Source organism: Pezoporus flaviventris, unplaced genomic scaffold (assembly GCF_033815535.1).
Source record: "Pezoporus flaviventris isolate CSIRO_AGI_PZ_B2104156 unplaced genomic scaffold, CSIRO_AGI_Pfla_v1 ptg000047l, whole genome shotgun sequence".
NCBI lineage: Eukaryota > Metazoa > Chordata > Aves > Psittaciformes > Psittacidae > Pezoporus > Pezoporus flaviventris.
The window spans coordinates 17,227,007-17,240,953 of NW_026892595.1; the positions used below are offsets into that span (position 1 = coordinate 17,227,007).

General features: G+C 39.0%; 1 long non-coding RNA gene across 1 annotated transcript; it reads left to right on the forward strand.

Annotated features, from left to right (window-relative positions):
* Positions 1-255: 255 nt before the first annotated feature.
* LOC133276829 (uncharacterized) lies at positions 256-10,712 on the forward strand. The gene is made up of 3 exons (XR_009746025.1): positions 256-426; positions 6,162-6,264; positions 10,169-10,712. It is a non-coding gene; the product is annotated as an uncharacterized LOC133276829 (long non-coding RNA).
* Positions 10,713-13,947: the final 3,235 nt, after the last annotated feature.

The window sequence follows — 13,947 nt, forward strand, 5'->3', positions numbered from 1 at the left end:
CATTGGTACGTACATGCTTGTGAAAAGCATCTTTGATACTTAAATTCTATCTTCAGATATTTAAAAGTTTAATTATTCATCTTGAGATGGTACTCTGAAACTTATTATTCACAGCCAGTGTTCAGATATTTAGGAAGAGAAAATTGTTTGAATCAGTCAATAAGCTCAGGTAATATGCAATTCAAATTCTTTCTCAAGTCAGTTGGCTTTCTGTTCCATGTTTTGAAAACCTTCAAGCAAGCTTCTCATATTGGTGTGTGGGTGTGTGCATTGTGTGGGCTGTAGCTCTGCTGACTATAGTTTGGAGTCAGTTGTTGCTTAGAAGCAGTAGAGGAGAAAGCACTGGTAGTTAAGCTTGAAGCTGCTTAGCTGGAGAAGACAGCCCACACCCTTTCCACTGAGGACCAAGAAGATTCCAGTGCGCAGGTAGGTAGAAACAGTCAAGAGAAAACAACTCCATAAAATCAGAATTGTCTGCAGGTGCTATTCTCATTTACTGGTTCCAGAAAATAATAGGAAACTTCCATGGACACATTTAGAAAGCTCCAAACTTAGGAAACACTTTCAAACTTTGAGCTATGCCAAAAGAACCACCATAAAGCAGAATAAAACCCTCAGTTTTTAGTGCAAAGCAGGTATGATTTCTACCTTGCTGCTGTTGCAGCCGGAGGTTGTCCCTGCATCCAGTTCTGCACTGGCTAGTCAATGTACAATATTTCCAACTGCAGGTTTGTCACCAAGGTAACAGCATCTCTAACTAGCTTCTGCCCAGCCTCCCAAATCTCACATACACACAGCAATGCTAGCTGTGCTTTGCTGCACTTTAGAGCTCTCTACAGAGGTCTGCCTTACCAGTCTTAAGGCTCCCACAGAGATCTAAGGTGAAATTCAGCCAAGAGGTGGTTATCTGAAAGCAGGAAGCAACTGACTTCAATTAGCATTAGAACCCAAAATTATTAGTGGTTTATGTTTGAACTGTATATCATCACATCATGGAAAAGATCAAATGGGTCATTTCCAAATAGTTCTGGAGCAAAATTTAGAATCTTTGGAATAAAATGCTTCTAGGGAGCAAAACTTGAGAAATGCTTGGAGTGAGTTTCAAATATCTCAGGCTTATTTCGTTTCCATTTTTCCTGAAACTTAAATTCAGATGTAAAAGTTACAGTGATCATCTCTGAGTTTTATCATCATCCAGTCAGTCTGGGTGACTCATAAAAATAGAATTACTAAGGCCACCGGAGGTAAGAAAGTGGGGAAAAAAAAATACACCATCTTAAAGACAGGCTTTTTTTCCTCCCTAAAATATATTTTCTGTTTCAAAACTTCTTTCAGCCCTTCCTTGACTTGAAAAATACTGGTCTTGTGAGCCAGCACGCTCTGCTGGTAGACCAAGAGAATGTGACTGACACAAAAAAAAAAAATCCCAAAATAAAGCATGCCATGCAATTGAAAAGTAATGAATTGTATCTTCTGAGAAAGGGAAAAGAATCACAATATGTAAATCACAGCTCTTACACAGTGGAGTTAATTTGTTAATATAGTCTGATTCATATAACTGCATTTAAAAGGAGTTGGATCATACCCTTAACTCTATTTTTAAAAATAGACAAGGGTTTCAGAAGAAACTAATTACATGTGAGGCAATTAAACCACGAAGCGGGCAGAGCTCCAGTGGGCCCAGATTCAGCTATCATCTTTTCAAGCTTGCAAAAAGAGAAAGGAGCTCAAAATAGACCTTCAGATCCTGTCTTTGAATGTAAGGGGTTGGGGACAAGAGGAAATTCCCTGAATCCGAATGGGATGCTGGGACTCTAGTTGCTTCTGATCTCTAATCAGCTGTGCAATGAAGAAGCCTCTGAGAGCTGATGGCCATTGGTATTTTCTATGCTCTTTGTTCAACAGCTGAAGAGATTTTAGCACCAACCACTATTGAAGTTAATCGGGAAAAGTTGAATTTCCTGAATTTACATCATGAAAATATGGTTAAATGTTCACTTTTCTCATTACACTACATGTTTTATAGATAATAGTTAAACAAAACATTATATCTGAAATTAAAGGAGATTCCTATGAAGTCTCCTTCTGCGATTCTGACTAGCTTTGCTGTTTCACCAAGAAACCCCTAAATACAATTTCTTTTGGTCTTATTTGCTGCTAGCTGTTATATACTCCTACCACATTTCACTCTACTTTTGGATAACCTAATTCAGTGACATTAATCTATCCTGATGCCCAAGATAGTCGAAATTGGCCACCAGGTTCAAAAGATTCTGCAAAAAAGGGTGCTGGAATAAATGGACACACAAATTAGTTATAGAACAGTCAGATTAGCCAAGGGGAAATAACAATGCAACTTCAAGTAAGTCAGTAGACAAAGAATTCTTTCCTTCATCAAAAGAAAGAAACATCCTTTTGATTAGAATTAGTCAGTTAAGTTGTAAAAGAATTAAAGGCTACCAGAAGAAATTATCTCACCTGATTTAAAGATGCTGTAACTTTAGTCTTGATTTAGCACATGAACCAGTTCCCTAAGCAGCATCAACTTTCAATTACATCTAGTGCAAATTCGACCATTGTTAGCATTAACATTTTCCTCTTCAATCACTGTCTGTAATGAGACACTAATAAGAATTAATGAGACAAAACTGCCTTGATTTAGATCCAGGGATCCTGTGGGAATTCCATCTCTTGTGAGAGTTTCGTTACTTCACTACCTGTATCCTAGATGCGTTTTCTTAATTTTGGAAGACACAGCAAATCTGATAGTCTCTTTGTTGTTGCTGTTCCTTGTATCAAACTTTGCATCCCTCAGGGGCTTTCCTGTGAAAGCCTCCTTCTGTATGCAACATATTTTTGAAAGGCAAGCCCAGCCTCTTAAATCCCATGTATGACTCTGGAGGTTACGCATGCTGTATGCATCCTCTGGAGTGAATAATCTTCTGCATCTGCTGGAACTCGCCAGATGGGTTCAACTGCTGCCAGTAGCTGGTTCAGCCAGACAATGTGATGACAGCAAGGAGATGCAGAGCCAAAGGTCACTGTGGAATGATATCAGTAAGGAAAATAGGTATTTTTGAAAAAGTACAGAAAATGAGGTATTCACAACAGAAGAAATAAACAAGGTTACTTTGAAAGATCATTCTACTTTAGTAACCTTTCAAATAATTCAGAGAGTCACTTCCTCAGGTTCATTCATTGTTATCATTTTAGATCATTTTGTTTGTATAGCTATCTCATTTCATCTTACCCATAACACTTTAGGGGCCAAGGATGGATCAGTTCTGTCCTGATGAGACCATCTCTTGACTGTGGCAATGATTTCTGTGGTAATTCAGCTGTGTAGGCATCATTGCCCTAATCAGGTCCTGAACACAGTATAAACACACTTGTTTTGAAGTGCCAAATTCTCTGCAAAGATGTTTGTATTGTTAATGTCACAAAGTGTCTCGACTAGACAACAAAATGCTGAAATTGGAAATAGTAAAACATTGGTTGGAAGATGGGACACTCACTTGTCTAGGAAAACTTTTTGCATTTTACAAACTTCTGCCTTTTCAACACAACATAGCATAATGCTCAGAGAAAAAGAATGAAGGAAAGAATGTATTTTTCTCTGATGTACATGATAGCTCCTTTAAGTGTTAATGGTATTAACATGCACATTCAGAGACAGCTATATTCCATGAACTGGAAAACAGATGGTCAAGGGGGTATTTAATAAGAAATATCATTCACCTTAAAAGCACAGTTTACAAAATGTCAATTATGTTTTTGTTTTCTTAGGCAAGAAAAGATTAAACAACAAAGGCAGAATGGAGGCAGAAAATTAACATAATAAATTAGTGATCAATGTATTAGGAAAGCCTTAAACAGGTACTATCAAGTATTAAAGTGATGTTTCTAAAGAAGTAACCTTATGCTATGATAGGACCATTCAGCTGAAACTAATAAGAACATGAAAGCATTTTGCCAGGACCAGTAGGCAGAATTTTAGTTTGTATCTAATATTTCTAGCGACAAAAAGAAAACCCCAAAGAAAGAAAGAAACAAACAAACAAAAAAACACAGAAAAAAAACACAAAGGAAAAAAAACCAAAACAAACAACAGAAACAACCAAAAAAACCCCAATCCACCAAAAAAAAAAAAAACACCCAACCAAAAAAACACCTACATGAAACTTGAAATTCTCTGAAATTGTGAAGGGAAAAGATCTGCTGCTGCCCTTCACCTCACTTTTTTCTTTTTCAATGAGAAGAAAGATAACATAAAGAGATAGAAAGGGGAATGGAGTGCCGCTACTCGCACTGTGCTGAGCTGCAAACAAAATCTAAAGAACAAGATGCTGTAAAACAAATACAGTGATTTTCCAGACAACTTTGTGCTAAATTTGTGTTAATATGTGGAATCCTTATTTTCAGGTTTTAGTTGCCAGGTACTGCAATGCCACAGAAACTAAATTGAATTACCACTGCAAGTGAATAGAATTGCAAATTCAGTCCTCCTAGTAGAAAGTTGAAGATAATTGTCAGAGGAGGTAAAAACTTGAATTTTTGTAATTCATTTAGTCTATATGTGGAGGACTTCTTTTTCCATTACAGTAAGTTCTAAGGCTTTCATTTCAGCTTTTTGTTTATTTTGAAATCATCTAGATCTCATTGCAGGGAAGTTGTGAATGCTCCATCCCTGGCAGTGTTCAAGGCCAAGTTGGACAGACCCTTGGGTGACATGGTTTAGTGTGAGGTGCCCCTGCCCATGGCAGGGGGGTGGAACTAGATGATCTTAAGGTCCTTTCCAACCCTAACTATTCTATGATTCTATGTACTTCTTTGAAGTCAGCATTCATTTCAAATATATGTAGATTCAATACATAAATGCAAATATGGTAAAATACAGCATGTATATATAGTAAAGTGAATTATGATGGTGTGTTATCAAACGAATGCAATTGCCTCCTGAGCAATGGCCCTGAAAATAACTTCATTATAGATTATACAATATCCAGACGATCATTTTATTGACAGCATTTCACCCTTGATGTCCATCCTCAAAATTACAAATCTGATCCCATCAGTCAGGGTAGCTAAGAAGCTGTGGCATTTTAACTTCATACATTCTCTTCTTCCAGTTCACCAGTCCTCTTCACCTGCTAACCCTCTGTACTGCAGCTTAAATTTAATCAGCCATGAAGTCTTTCCTAAGATGAGAGTGAATCTTGTATCTGGCAGGTTATACAGGCTTGAATATCTGTCCACATTCCATCTCTGTGGATCTTGTATATGACTAACGTATCCCGATCTTCATCAATATGTTGAAAAGTGTCCCACACTGCCTTCTAATGCTAATATTCCTACATTATAATCTGATACTGTCTGTTTGCCTCTGGCTTTTAATTTCTTTCATAAAATGTTAACATGTCATGTTTTGATGTGGTGGTTGTATAATTGTCTCTGGATGTGACTAGCAATTTATCAACTATGTTTTTTTTTCATAGCAAAATGTACATTTACCAAAACCTAAATAGTTCACAAGAAACTTGTGACCTAACAAAATGTCAGACTACAATGTATTGACTCTTTCTCAAAGGAAATGTTTCATTTTCCATTTGAGAATGACTTGTTTATGCAGCACAGTGGATGATTGTAAAAAAGCTACCCTTTAAAAGCCATTAAATTTGAAACAGGTTTTGATATGTTCAAACCAATAATTTGGCTTAAATCCAGCTTTATTGAACTGAGAAACTTTCACCTCAAGAATAGACCTTAGATTTTTATTTTCTTTTTCCAGATGATGAACCTCAAACATTGCTGAGTAGCAAACCCTCTTTTTTATCAGCCACATCGTGTCCTTACACTTCAAGTCTCCTTTGGTGTGTTTAATTTTATCCTCTACCACAATTTAATTACTGTGTAAAGGCTGCTGCTGTCCTTGGTGTGAGTGCCATGTCTGGACATTGCCATTCTTTGCTTGGATTACAGAGTACTCCTGAATTTTTAGTGGCTTGACTTTACATTCACCCCTTACAGTGACTTTTTGAATTTTGATTCATTTTTAACTTTAGCTATAACATCACTGGACAATGCAACTCTGTCTTCTAAGTAACATTTACATGCATGTGAACCACAGACTTAAAAAGCTGTTTTTCCCCCTGGGCTGCAAGATGGAACTGTATTTTCTGCTCTTCACTGGTGGATATCATGGAGCTGGACCACAGATACCTGTAGCCCAGACACTATCTGGGAAAGTTTCAGATATGGAAGGAGGTGAGAGTAGTTAGAGTACTGGTGGTAGTAGTTGCAACACAGTGCAAGCTCATAGGTCTGTCTGGGGAATGTGCCCTGATTTCAGTCTTCCTCAGCAAACACCTAAAGATCACTGACTGACCTAACCCTTCCCACCTTTCCCCAAAATGCACTATGCCTACCAGTTTATTTTGTCCTCCTGACTGTCTCCTGGTGAGGCCAGACCTTCACTGTGACCATTCTTGTTGAACGTGTAGGATGGACCCTGAAAAATAGAGATAGGAATTTTTACATTTTCTTACTATTTATGTGTATTGATACAAAAGTAAAATCATCTGCTGAAGAATCAGAGCCATTCACAAGGCCTATATTTTCCAGTGTTAATACCTGAGCCTTCCCAAACCTAATAACTGTACTATTAGCTGCTGCATATGTATTCAACATTTTCAATACGAACAGCTTAAAGCATGACCCCTCTTTCCCTGTGTGTGCAAAATTTGCAGAGATTTGAAGTCTAAAATTGCTTGCTGTGTCCTCAGGGCACATGTGTGAATGCTAGTTGATTTGAAGAATAAGGGACAAAATGCCATTAGAATACAGCTGACTTTCATTCCATAGTCAAAATCCTTTGGTTTACAATGTGCTTACATTTCCAAATCAGTACTGCTGTCAGTAAGGAATTGCCGTTTCAGCGCTCAGTAGCATTTAAAGCTGCTAAAGGGTTTTTCTTTGATGCTGTGGTTTCATTATGCCATTTTTAGGAAGCAGTTGCATTTCTGATTGTTATTTTTTTCCTTGATTGGGCAGGACTATTTGTGCTGCAGCTAGAAATCCTGATATTTTTGCTGATGTTTGGAGCTAGGTTTCTAGCTCATATAACACAATTTTCACAGAAACCCTGAGCCCAAAGCTCATTGCACCCACAAACTCACCATCTGAAACTGAAAATTAGCAAACACAGTTGTTTATTTCTAAACTCATTGCAAATCTCTCAACTTTCTATGGGAGTGCTTAGCCCATCTGGTTACACAAAGGAGAACAGTATGGAGGACTGGGCTGCAGATGGAACACCAGGACTCCCCTTTTATTGAGGAGTCTCACCAGGAGACAAGTCACCCTGGCGACATGTCATGCTATACGTCATGTCAAGAAAACATGTTGTTTTCTTGAGCATGAGTGGACAATGTTAATTACTTGTGTGGTTAAGCATCATCACCACCCTAGTTGTCAAGTCAATGCCTTTATCAGCAAGGAGAGAGATATCCACATGTGAGGCACAAAAAAATTGTTGCCTTAGTGTCCCTGCTTGTCCTTCATAGTGAATAGCTAGAAAGTCCTTGACATATCCCAAACACACACAGAATGCCCAGACCTCAGTTGCCGCAGTTCCCTGGGGCTTGGGAAGAAGTCCCAGGTGCTGCAGGCCGTTCAGATGTGGCCTCAACATCTTCCTCCCTTTATAAGTAACCCAAAATCCCACCATTGCTTTTCTGTTTCTCTGAAACTTTGTGGTTCTTTCCCCTTGCAGTTAAAATATTTTGCAAAATCATCTCCTCCTTCATACAACATATCATAAAATCATAGAATCATAAGGTTGGAAAAGATCACCTAGTTCCAACCCCTGCCATGGGCAAAGACAAATTCCACTAGACCAAGTTGCTCAAAGCCCCGTTCAACCTGGCCTTGAACACTGCCAGGCGTGGGGCAACCACAGCTTCTCTGGGCACCCTGTGCCAGCGTCTCACCACCCTCGTAGTAAAGAATTTTTTCCTAATGTCTGATTCAATCTCCCCTCTTTCAGTTTAAAGCCATTCCTCCTTGTCCTATCGCTACCTGTCCTTGTAAAATGTCCCTCTTCAGATTTTTTGTGGGTCCCTTTAGGTAGTGGAAGGCTCTTCTCGGAGCCTTCTCCAGGCTGAACATGCCCAGCTTTACTAACAACTTCAGCAGAGAGTGCTGAAAACAAATACCTCAAGAAAGATAAGGGTACAAAGAAGTGCACCTACTTTGTTGAAGTACAGCAAAACATGACAGGAACAAAACATTACTTCAGCATGACTAAAGAACTGATTTATTTATGGTGGAATCATTATGAAACTCAAAACGCTTGGCTCAAGGGTGATGAATAGTGTTGGATGGAGATTAATAAAATGAAACATGATTGCTCTAGGTTTAGAAGGTGAATAATACATTGGGAAATTCAATATAAAATTAATCTCAAACATGAAACAAGGAAAAGCAGGAGGCACTGCATAATATTGAAAGTTAATCACAAAGTTCTCCAAAGTAGTTATGTGAGGTGGTCAGAAAAGGTGATTCATAGCCATTGGAACTCCCTTCTCATTTCACAGGACTGCTTCAGGTCTGGTTTTCCTAAAGTACTGTCTGCTGGTGATCAACTGATGCTGGTGAGGTGAGCTAAAACCTAGACGTTGAGAAGAAGGGCTGTGGTGTTGACAGGGTGACCACGCAGCAGGCGGCCTGGGCAGCAGCCAGCTTCTACTGCTGCAGTGAGGCCTGGTGGACACAGCCGTAGAGTCCATGAGGGGCAGACGGGAAGGGTAAAACACCTCCACCGCCATCTGCAGGAGACATCCTGCTCCTCCTCATGGAGACCGTTCAACTCCAGCTCAGGTGCACTTTGCAGTTGCACGGCCAGTTTAAGACCCTTCCTGCTTTATTTGAAGGCACTTGTTCCTGGACCCTTACTGCCTGCTCAGTTACATCGGCTCACCTCTCTCTATGGCCACCTCCTTTAAATGAACTTTCACGTGATGCTATTTAAATAGCAGGAAAATGTATAGATGGGATTTCAGAGAGCCAAGCAGGCGTACGAGCTCATAGCTACACACAGAGGAGCAGAAGGCAACCTGCAGCTGAGATAAAATGCCTGAAGGAGGCAGGAGGTGACTACAGGGAATCTCTTACAATCTTCACTTCCAAAGCAACTAGGTGACTAAAACACATGCCAAGCCTAGCCCAGAGTGCCCCTGCTGGGTTGATGCTGTATAAACTAAAACCCACAGATAGTCCTGCTCCTAGAGTGCTGCTGGTTGGGGAGGGAAAAATGCTCCTTTGGAACTCCAGAGGTAAGCTGATTTTTTTTTTTTTTATATATTTGAGTCAGCACCACAGAGCATTAATTGTGGTCATGATTTAATGGTAATTTTTTGGCATGGTATTTGCAAGACCTTAAAGAGATATTAATAGCTCTTACTTGTCCTTCAAGCCCCATTAACAATATGGATAAACATCTTCACAGCAAACACATTAACAAAGGACCAAGTAGCTGTTACCCCTCCTGGTTTGAATTCCCCCTATTTTCTTATCCCAAAATTGCAAACTATTCACTAGAGAGGATAACAATGCAGTAACAGAATGCTAAGGGTCATAGATTTTTTTAATTCCTGACTTCACTTTCACAAAGTAGTCCTGCAGGCATCATTCAGTCTTAGAACAAGTTTCTGTTATATAAAGAGAGCTTTTTCATGTATAACTCACTATTTCAGATACTGACAGTATACAGCTTGACTTGCTGCTTGCTGCATTACCGGTTTTGTTGCTAGGAAACTTTTGAACAGGAGCCAATTTGCCATTCAGCTATTTGCTTCATGTGCAGTTATATGGAAGAGGACCTAAGCTGATCATTATTTAAAGCAATGCCCATCATTTTTTTTACATAGCATTGCTAGAAGCAGGGGATATATGCTATGCAATAACATTGGCTATGTGTATCATGAGCTCCCAATAACTCCAAAGATTCCAGGAAGAAAAGTAGGATTCATATCCAGTTTGGATTTTTGCACAGAGAGATTCTTGCACAGAGAGCTCATTCACCTGGAAAGTGAAAATGCATCCGTATTGTGCTTACTCTCTCCATTTGGGCAGCACTGTACATTTTATACTTTTATTATTTGTACTACAGTAAGAGTCACAGCCCCAGCCAGAATCACCACTCCACTGTATGACCAAGACCTCGCTTTGAAGAGCTTGCAGGCTGACACCGTGCTTCTTGACTTTTATCAAGAAATCATATCCTTTCACACAGACCTTTTTACAGACCTACTGAACAGAACCGGGCTGGTGAATAGGGAAGGCAATAAACCATCACTAACAGGGAGACTGCTACACTGGGGACGACAGCTCTCTGGCTACCAGCCTTCACTATAGTTTACAAGGGGTGTTGCTCTGGTGCTTCCCAGCCTGAATCACCTCAGTTAGCAGGTAAAAGGGCATGCTGAAGAGCCAGATACCTGAGACTCATCGGGGTGACTGTGATAAAGACTTTTGTTCCTGACTGCGGTCACTGAGAGAACCAATAATTTTGTGTTTTGGAGGATCCACACAAATTCATAATTATAGTTAAAATTATCTGTACCTTTTTGTACCTAAGATATTATCAGGTTGGTTTTCTTTTTTTGTTTTTTCTTTTTTCTACTCCTTCAGAAAGGGATGGTTCATGTGAAGCTAATTTTTAAACTGTTTGATTATGTCTTGCACTGCAAAAAAAACCAATTTTCAAAAATAGAGGAATATTTCCCAAGTTCACATGTTCAATGATGGTCCAAAAGGCATAACAGTGACCTGGTAAACCAGTTTTATTCCAAGTGCTGCACTCCAAGAAAATTAAAACAGGATTTTCTGCTCCACAGATGTGCGCATGTTCTGGAGATTTTATTCTTCTAACATTTGGGTGAGCCTGATAAATTCAGTGATGCAGGATGGTGCGACATATTTGCACAATGATTTGGGTAAGGCTTCCAAACACTGCCACTGTGCCCTCCTTTCTAGAACAAGCCTTCAAACAGGCCGGTGTATTATAGACACAGTGACTACTGAAGCTGACAATCTCAGCTCTGAGGAACTGCTTATCTTGGAGCAGATTTAGATTAACTGAAGATATTTTTTGTCCCATCTACCCTTTGCTGTATCAGCACCAGGTCTTTGATTCCATATAGCTGTCTGACATTTCATCAAATGTCCTTAATCATGCAGTTTAGAATATCCAAGTTTTTCAGCATCAAGTTTTTTTTATGGATGGGTGCTCATCCATCCATAGAGACTCTCTAAATTCTGAGGCTCACTGTAGATGTTGGTTATTGATTGATAAAACTATTGAATTTTCTTTTTTTTTTCACTTTTTTCTTTCACACAGCCATGACCATAATATCAGTGTACATCATACAAAACTTTTGAAATAACATCTACAATCACATGGGCTTTTTTATGTTCACTGTCACACTTTATGTGTCTAAAATTTTTCTGTAACAGAAGTTGCTGGATATTTTGTGTGGTTTATACCTGTGTTTAAATATTCATATTGCACTGCACTTTGCATTTGTCAAGATTTTTATGTGTCTCTCTCTCAGGGAGTACAACATTCTATTGTCTTAATACACAGCAAGGTATTACCATTGTACCAAACATCTCTATAGCGACATGAATTTGCTTCATGCTTTGTAAACCAGTAATGTTGACTACAAAAATCTTGCAGACTAAGTAAGATAATGCAAAGAAAAGAGGGGATAAAACACAGACATTAATACAGCAGTCAAATGCTGAAATCCAGTATTCTAGAGCTACTACCAAGGCAAGAGGATGAACTTTAACCAGCGGATGTTGATTCCATTCCATATCAGCTTTTCAAATCCACTTTTTATTCTGCATTGACTTTAGAACAAAATAGACACAGAATTTTGCTGGAAAATGTATTTTGTGATTAAAAATTAAGATTCTGTGCAATTCTGACACTAAAGACCAGCTTGTGAAAACATGCATGCATTACAGTCAAGTGTTTTGCATTCATAAGCATTCCAGCTAGGTTTGGTGAAGGTAGGGCAGTACAAGGGTGTATGTGAATATAGACATAGAATCACAGAAGTATTGACTGGAGAGGATTTTATCTAGTTCAAACTTCCACTTGAAGCAGAACTATTTCCAGTAGTTGTAGATGGCTATTGGGTTACCACTTTGTCCCCTCTTCATCAGACCAAAGAAGCCCATCTTCCCCAGCTTCTTCTTGCAGGACATGGGCTCTCAGCCTGTGACAATCTCAGTACCTACCTGCTGGAGGCTTCTGCTGCCTGACCACTTCCTCTTGAACTGGGTGCCCAAAGCCAGAGACAGATGTGGCCCACGGTGCTGAGCAGAGCAGGATGATCACTTCCCTCATCCTGCTGGTCATCATCCTTCTGTGAGCCCATCCCAGTACGTAAGTATCCCTAAAGGGTCTTATACCTCATCATCTCTGTGGGAAATTAGTACCAAAAAGGAAAACATTTAACAGTGTAAGCACTTTCACAGAGTTGATTTTAATGGCTCAAAAATTACATCACAGTTTTATGTCACTCTATACTTATTTTCATTTATTTTCAATTTTCTCCTGAGTGGCAAATTTCATTTGCACTGTTATATTTTAATAAGTTGTTGTATAAAAATGAATAACTTCAGGTTCCTCTGTATTAGAGAAAAAGTCAAAAACACAGAGGAGAAGATCACAGATGTTTGAGGTGATTCATTGATTCTTAAGATGTTTTTCCACCTGCTTAGATTGTTCACCTTTTAATAAAAGGTGACTACTGTAATGTGGATGTAAATAACAGCAGTGAAGACCATTTAAAAGTTCCTTTTCTAGCCTGCAACTACAGGCAAATATTTAATTCTGGCTTTACAAATCTAAAATAAAATCCCCCGGGGCAAGTAGCAGATAGGAGGCTGATGAGAGAACAGGGCTCAGGGGGCTGGGGCACTTCTTCCCCCTAAGTTCCATAGAGTCAGTTCATCAGAGACATGAAGGGCAACTCCACAGCCTCATAGCTTATCATCTAAATTGCAAATGCTTCCAGTCCTGAGCTCTGAGAGCACTCTGTCAGATGCTTTGTCAGTGTACCCAGGATCTGAGTTCAGTGAAACATTTGGGCTCATAGTTCCTAAAAATCATGCTCTGACTCTAGATGAAAAGGATGAGGAGAAGGTGAGTGTAAGACTGCTGAATGCTTCCTTCAAAGCAATACTTGATTTTGCAAAAACATATCAAACCCAAAATATTCAGTGTGGCAACACAGCTGTGTTGGGATGAGACCTCAGCTGATAGTTCCAAGTAGCGCATCAGTTTTTGAGCAGCAAAACTGAAAAGAGAGGAAAAGGCAGCAAAACACCATCTATTCATTAGCTGTAGTTAAGGAAATTTCCAAAGTTTTTGCCTTAAAATACTGTCATCACAGTAATTAATTTATTCATTCACATATAAATTATGTTATTAAATAGATCATCTTTGTTTTGCTAATTGCTTATTGGATGGTAGAATTGATGATTCCTGCATTGAAACCTTCATTTTAACAAGCCCTATAATTTTCCCAGTAACAGGCATAATTAGTGTCTCTTGGTTTCATTTTGTCCTATAGGAAGATCAAATGAATCACACTGGACAGCAAAACTCCTCGAGAATGGTCTGTGCATACATTTCTGGAGATAAAAGCAATATAGGGCTTTTGTGATTTTTGGTTTACCGCAGTGTATGCTAAAACTCAGATTGGTATGGTCTGGAATATTAAATATGCCATGCACAGGAGACTTTTACAGAAATCAATAAAGCATATTCAACTTCCATTACATTTCTAATGAAAGCTAAGTAACAGGAACTTTCAGCGTAAAAAGACTTCTTAGCACATAAATTTTGCTTAAATATGTCAGGAAAGGAAAGTG